The sequence below is a fragment of the Schistocerca cancellata genome, chromosome 9, assembly GCF_023864275.1.
Source record: "Schistocerca cancellata isolate TAMUIC-IGC-003103 chromosome 9, iqSchCanc2.1, whole genome shotgun sequence".
NCBI lineage: Eukaryota > Metazoa > Arthropoda > Insecta > Orthoptera > Acrididae > Schistocerca > Schistocerca cancellata.
In genome coordinates, this window is record NC_064634.1 from 186,752,610 (window position 1) to 186,765,091 (window position 12,482).

Genomic DNA, 12,482 nt, shown 5'->3' on the forward strand with positions numbered 1-12,482 from the left:
TGGGGTACACTAATTCCTTCCCAGGGGATACGAGGTGGCGGCAGGACGGGCATCCGACCACCCCTTCAGCTAACATTGCCACATCCGATTAACCATGCCGACCCTGCGTATCCGCGGGAAAAACGGCACAAGCAAAAGAAAAAAAAAGCATATGGCCACTCCATTCCAGCCATTCCCTTTCGCACATATCTGCAGCTGCGGCGAAAGCTAAAGAATCTTTTCTGTGAGTGGAAAACTATTAAAGATTTTATTATTTTTATTTTGTTCTTGTTAAACCAAGTATAACTTAGCCGTTCGTCACGGAAAAGCACAGTCACTGTTTAATATGTTATTTTACTGTTTCTTTTTTTGTGAAAACTATGGCCAGAAGAAAAATAAGGCGAATACTTTTGTACGATTTTAAATGTCATGAAAATGAAACCAATTTATTTTGGATTACACGTTTAACTTTTCTTCCTGTGCAATGCATGAATATAATTCGGATATAACGACATTTCTCAAGTTTTCATGTTAAAAAAATAAATGTTTTTGTGTACGTTGTAAGTGTCGCCTGTACGTTATTTGTCTTGAAATGCCGCAGAGACTGATTTTAAAAATTTAATTCTACATTCTTTTCCATCTATAGAGACGTAATTTTATTTTAAAGTTTTATGTTATCAGAGATGACAAGAGCTAGCTGACGGTGTGCGGTAGCCAAGCCGTCAAAGTCATGTAATTGTTCCTAATTATTTAAGCATCACTTCACTGCATTTTTCTAAACGCTTACGAGTTTATTGTTCTGATTGATTTGGAATTGAAGGTTTAATGAAGTCTTGTGGCAAAAGGTAACAGAAGAGCTCAAGAAATTAAATTGTTCTTGTTTAAAATACTCAGCAATTGATGAAAGTTTGCCTTGTTGTCGGATCGTAATACCGAAAACTCCTAAGAGCAAATGGAAACAGAACATGAGGAGATAATGGTAAGAGAGGGGGGGGGGGGAGGCAGAAAGTATGAGTTTGCCTTGGCAAACCGAACTTAACGAACTCAGGCCAATGTTATCAGGTACTGCTATTTTGCAGACACTTTAATGTTGCAGTCGGCTGAGAGTATAAACAAAGGGATACAGACCGCCGAGGGGTAAGTGTCACCCCCTTATTGCAATGCTGCCAGTCATCGTCTGTGTTCCGTACTTCTGGGAAACCAGACCCTGCCAGCAATTACTGATCCTTCTTGCGGTCATAGGAGTCGTACTGAAACCACATGATAACAAAGAGTAGTCTTTTAATTCATATCAAAGTAAGAAAAGATAATTTTCGTTTTATAAACTGAAAGCCTTTTTATTACTGCAATCGATATTTATTAATGTTCCAAGAGCATTTCGACTCCTAGATAAAACACATTTAACCTGAAATAATACAGTTTTCATTTACTCAGGGTGAAAATTATTTAAACCGACAGTCTGTGGGAGGCTGCAAGGGACATTAAAACATTTTTCTCTAATATCATAATTATCTGTGAGCATTTTTTTTATCGCATAGAGGTCGTCACGGCTCTCAGTACTCGTGCAGTTGCGCATCACACGGGGATGAATCAGATGAACACAAGAAGCGTCCTTCATGAGCAGCTGTTAATCCACTTCACTTACAGCGTTGGCACAACCTGGAACAAGATGATTGTCGACTCAGAGCACAGTTTTCGCAGTGGTACACGGGGTCTGTGAGGTTTACAGATGAAGCAACGGTCGAGCGTGATGGGGTCTTAACATCGACACCTCGTATGTTTTGAGTGAGGTTAATCCACATGCCGCGTTGCCACATTTATTCGCGTTCACCAACAGTGGTTCTACGTAAATGTGTGGATAGATGTTATTGGTGATTGTTTAAATGGGTCGTATCTTCTACTGAGGCCATTAAAGGACACGCATTAGTAGAAATTCCTCGCGAGAGCGTTGCCAGAATGGCTGGATGACGTGCCATTCGCTACAAGGCAGCGCATGTTGTTCCAGCGTCGCCTCATTTCAGCCGTCCCCTGCGTCGATCCTTCAACCGTCAGTTTCCAAAAAAGTGGATTGGCAATGGTGGTCCTGAACCGTGACCTGCTCGATTCCCTGATTTTACCCCTCTCAATTATTTGTGTGAAGATAGGTGTTCAATCTTGTATACAAAACCCCATTTGAAGATGATTTGGTTGCCCGGATGGTAGCAGTAGCTGTAGCAGTAGGAATTATGGTCACTCTTGTAATCTTTCACCGTGTTAGTCACAACATGACACACCGGTGTAACCTCTGTTTGGGGTCATTTTTGATTCTCTACTGTAAGTGAAGTAATTTTGTTGCGTTAATGTTGTAGTTCTTGTCATCATAGGAAAACATATTAGAAAAAGTGTTTTCATTATCCCATACAATCTCCCAGAGTTTATTAGTTTAAATAATTTTCATCCAGGGGAAACTCCCTCTGCCGGTTTAGGAAATCCTCACAGCAAAATATAACATTAGAAAAAAATATTGTTTCGGTCTTCTGTGCAACTTCCTTGAGTTTGTCGGTTTATATAATGTTCACCCTATATGTAATATTTACGTTTTCAGGTTAATAAATTATTGCTAATGGTTATTCGTTTTTCTGGTCGAAACCTCTACTTCCTCTCCTCTGGCCATAGACTAGAGGTCGCAATGTCACTTCACTTATAAAATCTCTAGTCTACGATCAGATGAAAGGAAAAACAGACTTCTACTGAAAAATCGAATAACTGTAAGTAATAATTTATCCCTGAAAAACTGTGGTAAGGACTGTTTTATAACCTACAGCTATCTCATATAAAAGTAAAATTTGGGCAGCCTAAAGTACACCGTTTTTTATTTTGGGATTGTGGCATGTACATATGCTCGTGACATCTGTTGATCTTATTGTGAACTAGCTTAATCTACACCTGTAGCTTCAGACTGTATATATGAACGTTGAAGAAAAACAGTCTTGCCAATTTCTCGGATATTCATTTTCATAAGAACGCACAGCATCGTTTAGTTGGTCAGCAACACTTAATTGTTGTCTAAGGCTGGCAATATAATTTAGTGTCTAAAAGAGGTACGTAGCATTTATTCTATATAATGGGTGGTGTATCGGCAGTTTTAGCTGAACCTGATTCCCACGGACGAAATTAATGAAAATTGTAACAACAAGGACTATGAAGTATTGGATAGATTACAAATCTCTGTATGTGTGTATGTGTGTGTGTGTGTGTGTGTGTGTGTGTGTGTGTGTGTGGTGAGTTTAATATCCGTTCTTTATATTGTGATTCTAGCTGCACATTAATTACAAACTTCATAAGTGTCAAAAGACACTACTGTTACTAGCCTATACGGCATTTGGGAATTTTGTGAATTAACATTAATAATAAATATAATTTCAAATATTAATTAATATTTCATAACATAAGATGGGTGCAATATTTTTTTGTAGGAAGTATAGGATGATGAGACTTCGTTAAAATACAATTCACGCCTTTGTAACTGGTAGTTTGTCTATACATTTTATTTTTTCAAACTTCTATTTTTGACATATCTTTATTTGTGTACTTTGAGCCATTATGGTTGTCAGTGGCTCAATTTTATTATTTTAGATTAAATCTACCCTAGATGCTATTAATATAAACATCTAACTGCCTTTGGTACATAGATCCAAACGAGAAAAAGGCAGTTCATAAAGCGTATATATATATATATATATATATATATATATATATATATATATATATATATATACTACGTGATCAAAAGTATCCGGGCCCTATTTGAAAATAACTTAAAAGATAGTGGCGCCCTCCAGTGGTAATGCTGGAATTCAATATGGTATTGGCCCACCCTTAGCCTTGATGACAGCTTTCACTCTCGCAGGAATACGTTCAATTAGGTGCTGGAAGGTTTCTTGGGGAATGCCAGCCCATTGTTCACGGAGTACTGCACTGAGCAAAGGTATCGATGTCGGTCGGTGAGGCCTGGCACGAAGTCGGAGTTCCCAAACATCCTAAAGGTGTTCTAAAAGATTCAGATTAGGACTCTGTGCAGGCCAGTACATTACAGGGATGTTATTGTCGTGTAACCACTCCACCACAGGCCGTGCGTTATGAACAAGGACTCGATCGTGTTGAAAGATGATGCAATCGCCATCCCCGAATTGCTCTTGAACAGTGGGAAGCAAGAAGGCGCTTAAAACATCAATGTAGGCCTGTGATAGTGCCACGCAAAACAACAAGGGGAGCAAGCCCCCTGCATGAAAAACACGACCACACCATAACACCACTGCCTCCGAATTTTACTGTGGGCACTACACACGCTGGCAGATAACGTTCACCGGGAATTCGCCATATCCACACCCTGCCATCGGATAATATGGTTCAAATGGCTCTGAGCACTATGGGACTTAACTTCTAAGGTCATCAGTCCCCTAGAACTTAGAACTACTTAAACCTAACTAACCTAAGGGCATCACACACATCCATGCCCGAAGCAGGATTCGAACCTGCGACCGTAGCGGTCGCTCGGTTCCAAACTGTAGCGCCTAGAACCGCTCGACCATCCCGGCCGCCGCCATCGGATCGCCACATTGTGTACAGTTATTCATCACTCCACACAGCGTTTTTCAACTGTTCAATCATCCAATGTTAACGCTCTTTACACCAAGCGAGGCGTGATGTGTAGGTTATGAACAGCTGTTCGACCATGAAATCCAAGTTTTCTCACCTCCCGCCTGTCACAGTACTTGCAGTGGATCCTGATGCAGTTTGGAATTTCTGTGTGATGTTCTGGATATATGTCTGCCTAGTACACATTACGACTCTCTTCAACTGTTGGCGGTCTCTGTCAGTCAACAGACAAGGTCGGCCTGTACGCTTTTGTGCTGTAAGTGTCCCTTCACGTTTCCACTTCACTATCACTTCGAAAAAAGTGGACCTAGGGATGTCTCGCGTACAGACGTATGACACAAGTGACAGCCAATCACCTGACCACCTTGCATGTCCTTGAGTTTGGCGGAGCGCCCCATTCTGTTTTCTCACAATGTCTAATGACTACTGAGATTGCAGATATGGAGTACCTGGCAGTAGGTGGTAGCACAATGCACCCAGTATGAAAAGCGTATGTTTTGGGGGGTGACCGGATACTTTTGATGGCATAGTATATATACATACAATTCTTTCAGAGGAAAATGGCCGCACTTGTTAAGAAAAGAGAACATCAGGTAACATCGGCACAAACCAAAATTGAGGAAGCAAAGTATTTGGTACAGGCTTCTGCGCAATATTTTGCTGAGGTTGTCAGCTCAGACCCGATCTCTGGTTGTATTTTATGCTATCACAGTTCAAAACGCACACATCCGTACCTAAACCGGATACGTTAATTCGCACAATACAAGCCTCAGGCAGCAGTCGTTTCATTGGAACCGCTCTTCAATGCGTCACCGGGAGACTTGAAACACACTTTCCGTACTAGCAGACGCCGGCCGCTCAGGGGAATCGCACCTCTGATCTGTCGAGTGGATCAAAGCTTAGACGTTGCCTGCTGCTTTGGAGGTTACTCGGCGGCGGTTAGCCGCGAGTGCTGGAGCTACTCGCCGACCTCAGTGGCTTGTGCTGGGCGGGAACAAGTGGTCGGTTTACGACGTGAGGCATCGCCGGGCTCCCTCCGTAGCTGGGCGGAATGGGAAGCTGGGGGGAAGTGAAGGCACACGGGTTTGTTTGGAGGCGGCCGCCACTTTGCGGCGACAAGCGGATCGCGTGTCCCCTCCATCCGCCACCCACACACCGCAGCCGCCCGCACCAGCCGCCGCCTCCGGTTGCGCGCAAATTACTGCCTGGTCGCTGGCGCGCTGCCTGCTTCATCTCCTCGATACCCTGCTACTGCGTCACCCGAGATTATAAGAGATAATATTCAAACGTAAGTTATGGCTGTCTTTGAGCCTAATAGATGGTGGGCAATTATTTTGGCTCGGGGTCCGCTTTGTGAAAGAGGAGGTTAGCGGAGGGCTGGACTTCTTAAAATGTAGACATTCTTTAGTTAACTGTGCAATTCAGAAAAGGTATAGATTGTACCATAAAAATCGATAAATACAAATCAAATAAAACACTGACAGTTTGTCAGAAGGAAACGATCTATTGACACACACTCAACGTGGGTTTAGATAACATCGTTCTTGTGAAACACAACTAGCTCTTTATTCACATAAAATGCTAAGTGCTATTGACAAAGGATTTCAGATCGATTCCGTATTCCTGGATTTGCGGAAGGATTTTGACACTGTACCTCACAAGCGGCTCGTAGTAAAATTGCGTTCTTATGGAATATCGTCTCAGTTATGTGACTGCATTTGCGATTTCCTATCAGAGAGGTCACAGTTCGTATTAAGTGACGGAAAGTCATCGAGTAAAACAGAAGTGATTTCAAGCGTTCCCCAAGGTAGTGTTATGGACCCTTTGCTGTTCCTTACCTATATAAACGATTTAGGAGACAATCTGAGCAGCCGTCTTAGGATGTTTGCAGATAACGCTGTCGTTTATCGACTAATAAAGTCATCAGAAGATCAAAACAAATTGCAAAACGATTTTTAAAAAATATCTGAATGGTGCGAAAATAGGCAGTTGACCTTAAATAACGAAAAGTGTGAGGGCATCCACATGAGTGCCAAAAGGAATTCGTTAAACTTCGGTTACACGATAAATCAGTCTAAACTAAAAGCCGTAAATTCAACTAAATACCTAGGTATTACAATTATGAAAAACTTAAATTGGAAAGAACACATAGAAAATGTTGTGAGGAAGGCTAACCAAAGGCTGCGTTTTATTGGCAGGACACTTAGAAAATGTAACAGACTTACTAAGGAGACTGCCTACACTACGCTTGTCCCTCCTCTTTTAGAATACTGCTGCGCGGTGTGGGATCCTTACCAGATAGGGCTGACGGAGTACATCGAAAAAGTACAAAGAAAGGCAGCACGTTTTGTATTATCGCGAAATATGGGATAGAGTGTCACAGAAATAATACAGCACTTAAGCTGTAAATCATTAAAAGAAGGCGTTTTTCGTTGCGACAGAATCTTCTCACGAAATTCCAATAACCAACTTTCTCCTCCAAATGCGAAAATATTTTGTTGACACCGACCTACATAGGTATAAACGATTACCACGATAAAATAAGGGAAATCAGAGCTAGTACGGAAAGATGTAGTTGTTCATTCTTCCCGCGCGCTATACGAGATTGGAATAATAGAGAATTGTGAAAGTGGTTCGATGAACCCTCTCCCAGGCACTTAAATGTGATTTGCAGCGTATCCGTGTAGATGTAGATGTAGATGTAGATGTAGATGTAAGACCTTCTGCAGCATCAAAATTTTTTCGGTGTTTAGTATCCATTGATAACTTATACTGTACTTCTGGTTTTGTATATTTAAGCTTTATTATAGAAACTATACTTAATATGTAAAGGGCGTAATAGTGTATTTATTTCCGACTGTGCACAATTGATTGTTATTATAATGTAAATATTGTAAGTTGCTGGGTCACAGCCAAGGCAACTTTATTTTAATGTATCGACAGCAACGACGAAATGGCAGCAGCTGTGCCGTTGTTTATCTTTGCGTATGGAGAGCCTCTGTTGAGCTGCGAGCAGAGACGAAGCAGAGCAGCCTGAGTCTTGAAAGAGTGCGGAAGTGTTTGCTGGGCGCTCCCGCAGACGCGGGCTGCAGCTACGACCGCGCCAGAGTGTGCGCACCACAGTCGTTAACCCGCGAGTATTGAGAGCTCCGTAGGAGTGGACAGGCCTAGGATGCTGCATTTCTAACTATTGCCTGTTCCATAATGATCCGTGGCTTTGGAGACGACTCGTGGTTCTCAAGCAGCAACTGCGGCAGGTCAGCATTGTCGTCGACTGCATTCTTCGTCGTCCTCGCAGCTGCAGCATCCTGAGAGTGTTAAGTGTCAAAATATAACTAACCTTATAGAGACATTTCTCTCACAAAGTATGACTAACTTGCATAATAACCTTTAATAGTTAAAACTTGTAGGGCACCTGTGTTGTCATTGTCCTCAGACATTATTACCGGAGAGATCCCCTTTTCTTTCCGTGGAATCACCGACTGTCTCAAAAATATTAAAAATGATTAACAATTCACTGCCAGCTTTGTTTGTTTGCTAATGATCAGTTTCAGTGTAAATTCTCTGCCTTAGTAACTGCTCATTCTTGTACTGCATAACAGAGGCTTAACCAGTTTGCAGTTTTGAGTATTAACTTCATTCACTTAAAGTAATGTAAAATTTCACTGGCAAAACTAATAACTAAAGATACAGCACAAATGAAGAGTGCGCAATTTCATTTAATCTGTATTTATCTTAGCGAGTGACTTCTTCTGGCTTGGAAGGTGTTTTTTAGTTGTTATATTAGAATTAAAATCAGTTGGTCATTTGCTTGAAGTAAATTTAGTTCAATCTTTTAATACTCAAAAGTAAACTGCTCACCTGCTTCTAAATTTTGCATTGCGTTACACTGACGTTACTGAAAGTCATTTTTTGAATAATGAAGTTTTAGTTAGCCAGTCATTTATTTAACCAGTAACTTCAATTGACTTTACTTTAAAAATTTAGTATTTCAGAATAAGTAACTGCAAATTCAGTGCTTTCTGATTCGTTCATTTTCTCGTGAGCTGTTGTGTTGTGGAAAAGCATGACAATCTTCTGTTGCCACGCCAGTGATTATTTGCTTAAATTTCTTTGCTATTACTTTTTTTGAGATTCTGGAGATTAAGTGTAAGTGCCCTAGTGTTCTGGCGACTATTTAATAATCCCCTTTTTAGCTAATCAGTATTTTTTGTATTATCAGTATTTTTTGTATTAGATAGCATGTGGTACCCTTTTCCCGACAGCTCCATCAAACCAGTCTCAGGACTGAGGACTACAACAACAACAACACCCTTTTCCCCCTGTCTTGTTCATGAGCGATTGGACTATATATTCCACCCATTTCAAAATTGTCAGTATTTAGATTAGGTTTAGAATATATTCTTCCTTCAGAAGAGTCTGTTGTACTAGGTGTACACAATCACGGTCAATTATATCGCAATCCAGTAGGCCGATTAGGAAGGAGGTTACAAGTCTTAGTCAATTTATTTTTGTGCTAATTTCATATCATCAATCACATTTAATTCTAGAATTAGATTAATGAGACAATTGTATCCTATCACCCTTCTCCACAGTTTTTTATTCTTTTGAAAATATGAATGCGATTGCTTGATGAGATTCTCATCACAGCCTGTAGTAAATGTCTGTCTATGAGCGTCTATATTATTCCTGTTGATCTTCAGTCAAGGAAAACTTTGTTCCTATTATATGTAGACCCACATATAGACAAGATTTTCCCTGTAGACTTCTTCATGCATAGAAATTTTTCAGCAAACAAAGATTTGAAAAAATCTCAGCATTAAATATTTATTTCACAATTTGATCTGTCTGCATTCAATAATTTGACGCTGCAGCCCCTCGGGTGCTGTGCCAGTATCATCACTGATGGGATGAGAGAGCAAACTGAATTGAACTCACCTTTCTTAAAGTCCTGAAACTTCTTTGTGACCTCGTCCTCCAAACTCTGAAGATGATTCCTAACCTTAGCAGAAGCACTTTTAGGCAGTTTATTTTTTCTCAGTAAAGGGAAAGGCAAAAATTACTTTGATCTGCTAGCCTTGCAAATAAACGTAGTTTTGCTTTTAATGATTTTACATGCTTCCACACTTCATGCACAAACAACTCCTTTCCGTGCAATGTCACGTTCAGTTCATTCAGTTTCTCGGGTATACCAGCTGCTAACATCACCTCATGTCTCCTCTCTCCCATCCTGTTTTTGTAACAAAATCGAGATCTATTCGTTGGTGTTCAAAATTAAGAGGATTTCATATTGCAATGCCCACGCTTTCTAACACTTTGCCCAGTCTCAACTACCACACACAGCTGTGGTAAATTATGTATTCATTCGCTGCCTCCGTTCCCTCAAGAAAAGATGTGAACTGTCGATGGTAGAGTGCTCTTGCTCTGATTGTGTCGAACACAGCAACAACAAGATCTGCCGAATATTTTAAGTACAGTGGTGCTTTACATAGCTTTTTCTGATGCAAAATGCAATGAAAAAACAATACATCACTCTCTGTATCATGTGCTTGCGACCTTCCATACCTACATTCTTTTCACTGAAAGCCGTTGCCTTGTCTGCTGTAATGCTTGCTTTTCTTCACACAATTCACAGCACACTCATGTCATTCCTGATCAATGGCTTTACCTTTCATCCATTCTAGGCCAATTTATTACTCTGCATTGATGAAAATTTCATTAATTCCACGTTCTGTGAGCTTGTCACAGATTGTCAATAGACCTGTAGTAAATGTCTACCAAAAAAATGATTATTAAACTTGCCATTCGAAAAGCACTTGTTATGTTTTACAAGGTTATAGGTCACCATGGAACTTGCTTTCGTCGGGCAGTTTTGAAGTGTTGATTGCATTTCAAATAACACATTTTGATTCTTGAGGCTTTTCACACTCCCCACTGCTTTTGAGTTCTTCCCAGGAAAATTTGTTGCCAGATTCGCCAAGTTTTGTTTCGTAATGTTGTTTCAGACTGTCGTTCTTAAATACAGCTATCGTTTTGTGACACAATAAGTACACTGCTTTATTCCCTGTATTGACAAAAAATACGTGTTTGTCCATTTTCAGTAAAAACACGACATTCATCTCTGATATTATGTTGTTTCAGGGGTCATGGGTTTACAAACATTGGAAATTTATACGTTTGCTGTTTCACAGACGAAATGGAAATAAACCTGATCAATCGCACAAACGAAGTTGACACTCGGCGCCGTGGCTGATGGCAACGCAGACACACACGCACAAGACGGAAGGTTGGACCCTCAGCTGGGAGCGAAGTCTTAGGGTCTCTAGGGCGCTTCTCCTTCTTACATTGTGTGGTGGTGAGGAGATGACATGGTGGTTATGGTTTTTGACTTGACTGTTGTGCTGTGCTTTTTTTTTAAATATAAAGTTGAAAGAATAGTCAGAGGGATAGTAGAAGAGGCAAGAAAACGAACGGCCTATTTGACTGGCCGGCGTGATATTTGAATGAAAGCTGGCAGGACAGTAGAAGGGACAGCAGGAGTGTGAGGAAAACGAACGGCCCATTGGCTAGCCGGGAATTACAGCTAAATGACAGATTAAAGGAGAGAAGGAGGGACAGTAAGAGTTAAATGAAGGTGAAAGGCCATTATCCTGGCCTCTTCTTCGTGGCGGCGTCGGTGATGGCGGTGGCAGACAATCTTGAGGTGGTGGAGTGGGGGGGGAGGAAGGGGGGGGAAGAGAAAGAAGTCAGAGAGTGACAGATGGAGAAGTGGAAAGAGGGAGGGCCTGTCAGGATTAGGTCAGTGTTGGGGCGTGTGGGGGTGGTGGGGGTGGCGTGTTGGTGGGGGGAGGGAGTTGAATGGCATGACGTGGTGAGGAGATGGATCGATGATATGAGAAAGAGTAATTGGCATGAAATGAGCTGACTAGTGAATGTGGAGTCATGGGGGGCGGAAGAGAAGGTCAGGCCATCGAGTGGCGGCCAGACAGTGGACTCGGGTGCCCAGGGAAAGGATTAAAGGATTGAGAGAGAGGGGGGTTTGCTGGTAAAAGGAAGTGGCAGCGGAGAGGATGCGGGATTGAAGGAGCGGCACCTCGGCCAGGATGTGGAGTTCTTGGGTAGGGAAGTCGAAGGGGAAGCGGAGGGCACGCCGGAGAGCCAGATTCTGGACAGTTTGTAGTCGACGGAGGTGGGTGGGGGCAGCATTGCCCCACACCACCGCCGCGTATTCAAGGATGGGACGAACAAGGGAGGTGTACAATCTGACAGCAAGGTGTGTAGAGAGTGAGGAGGTGGGATTGATGAGGGGGTAGAGCAGGCATAGCCGCCCTATCGCCTTTCGACGCACGGCATCGATGTGGGGGAGCCAGGTGAGGCACTGGTCCAGGGTAACGCCCAAGTACTTCGCAGTGCGAGTCCAAGGACCAACACCTGCGGGAGCCGAATAGGAATATAGCGTCGGCAGAAGTTAAGGGCTTGGGTTTCCGATGGTATTAAATACCTTTATGGTAGCTCCCATCAGCCACCGCGCCAAGTATCGACTTGCCCTGTGCAAACACTGTCTACAATGAGTATGCGTACCGATGGGCGCGCCCTAAGGGCCGTCCTTAGTCGCACATGGGAGGATCTCGGTTCAAGGCGAATTTTTCCGACAGACTTGGCGAACCACAGAAAAACACTTAGCTGGCAGCATGTGGCGAGCAGGGAGCCATTTGCCCACTCCTTGCATAATACATGCCAAGGTCCATTACAACGAGTGCATATTTAATGCACTGCCTCGCAAAGTGGAGGAGAGGATGAAACAAAATGAAACTTCACGGCCGGCCGGGGTGGCCGAGCGGTTCTAGGCGCTACAGTCTGGAACC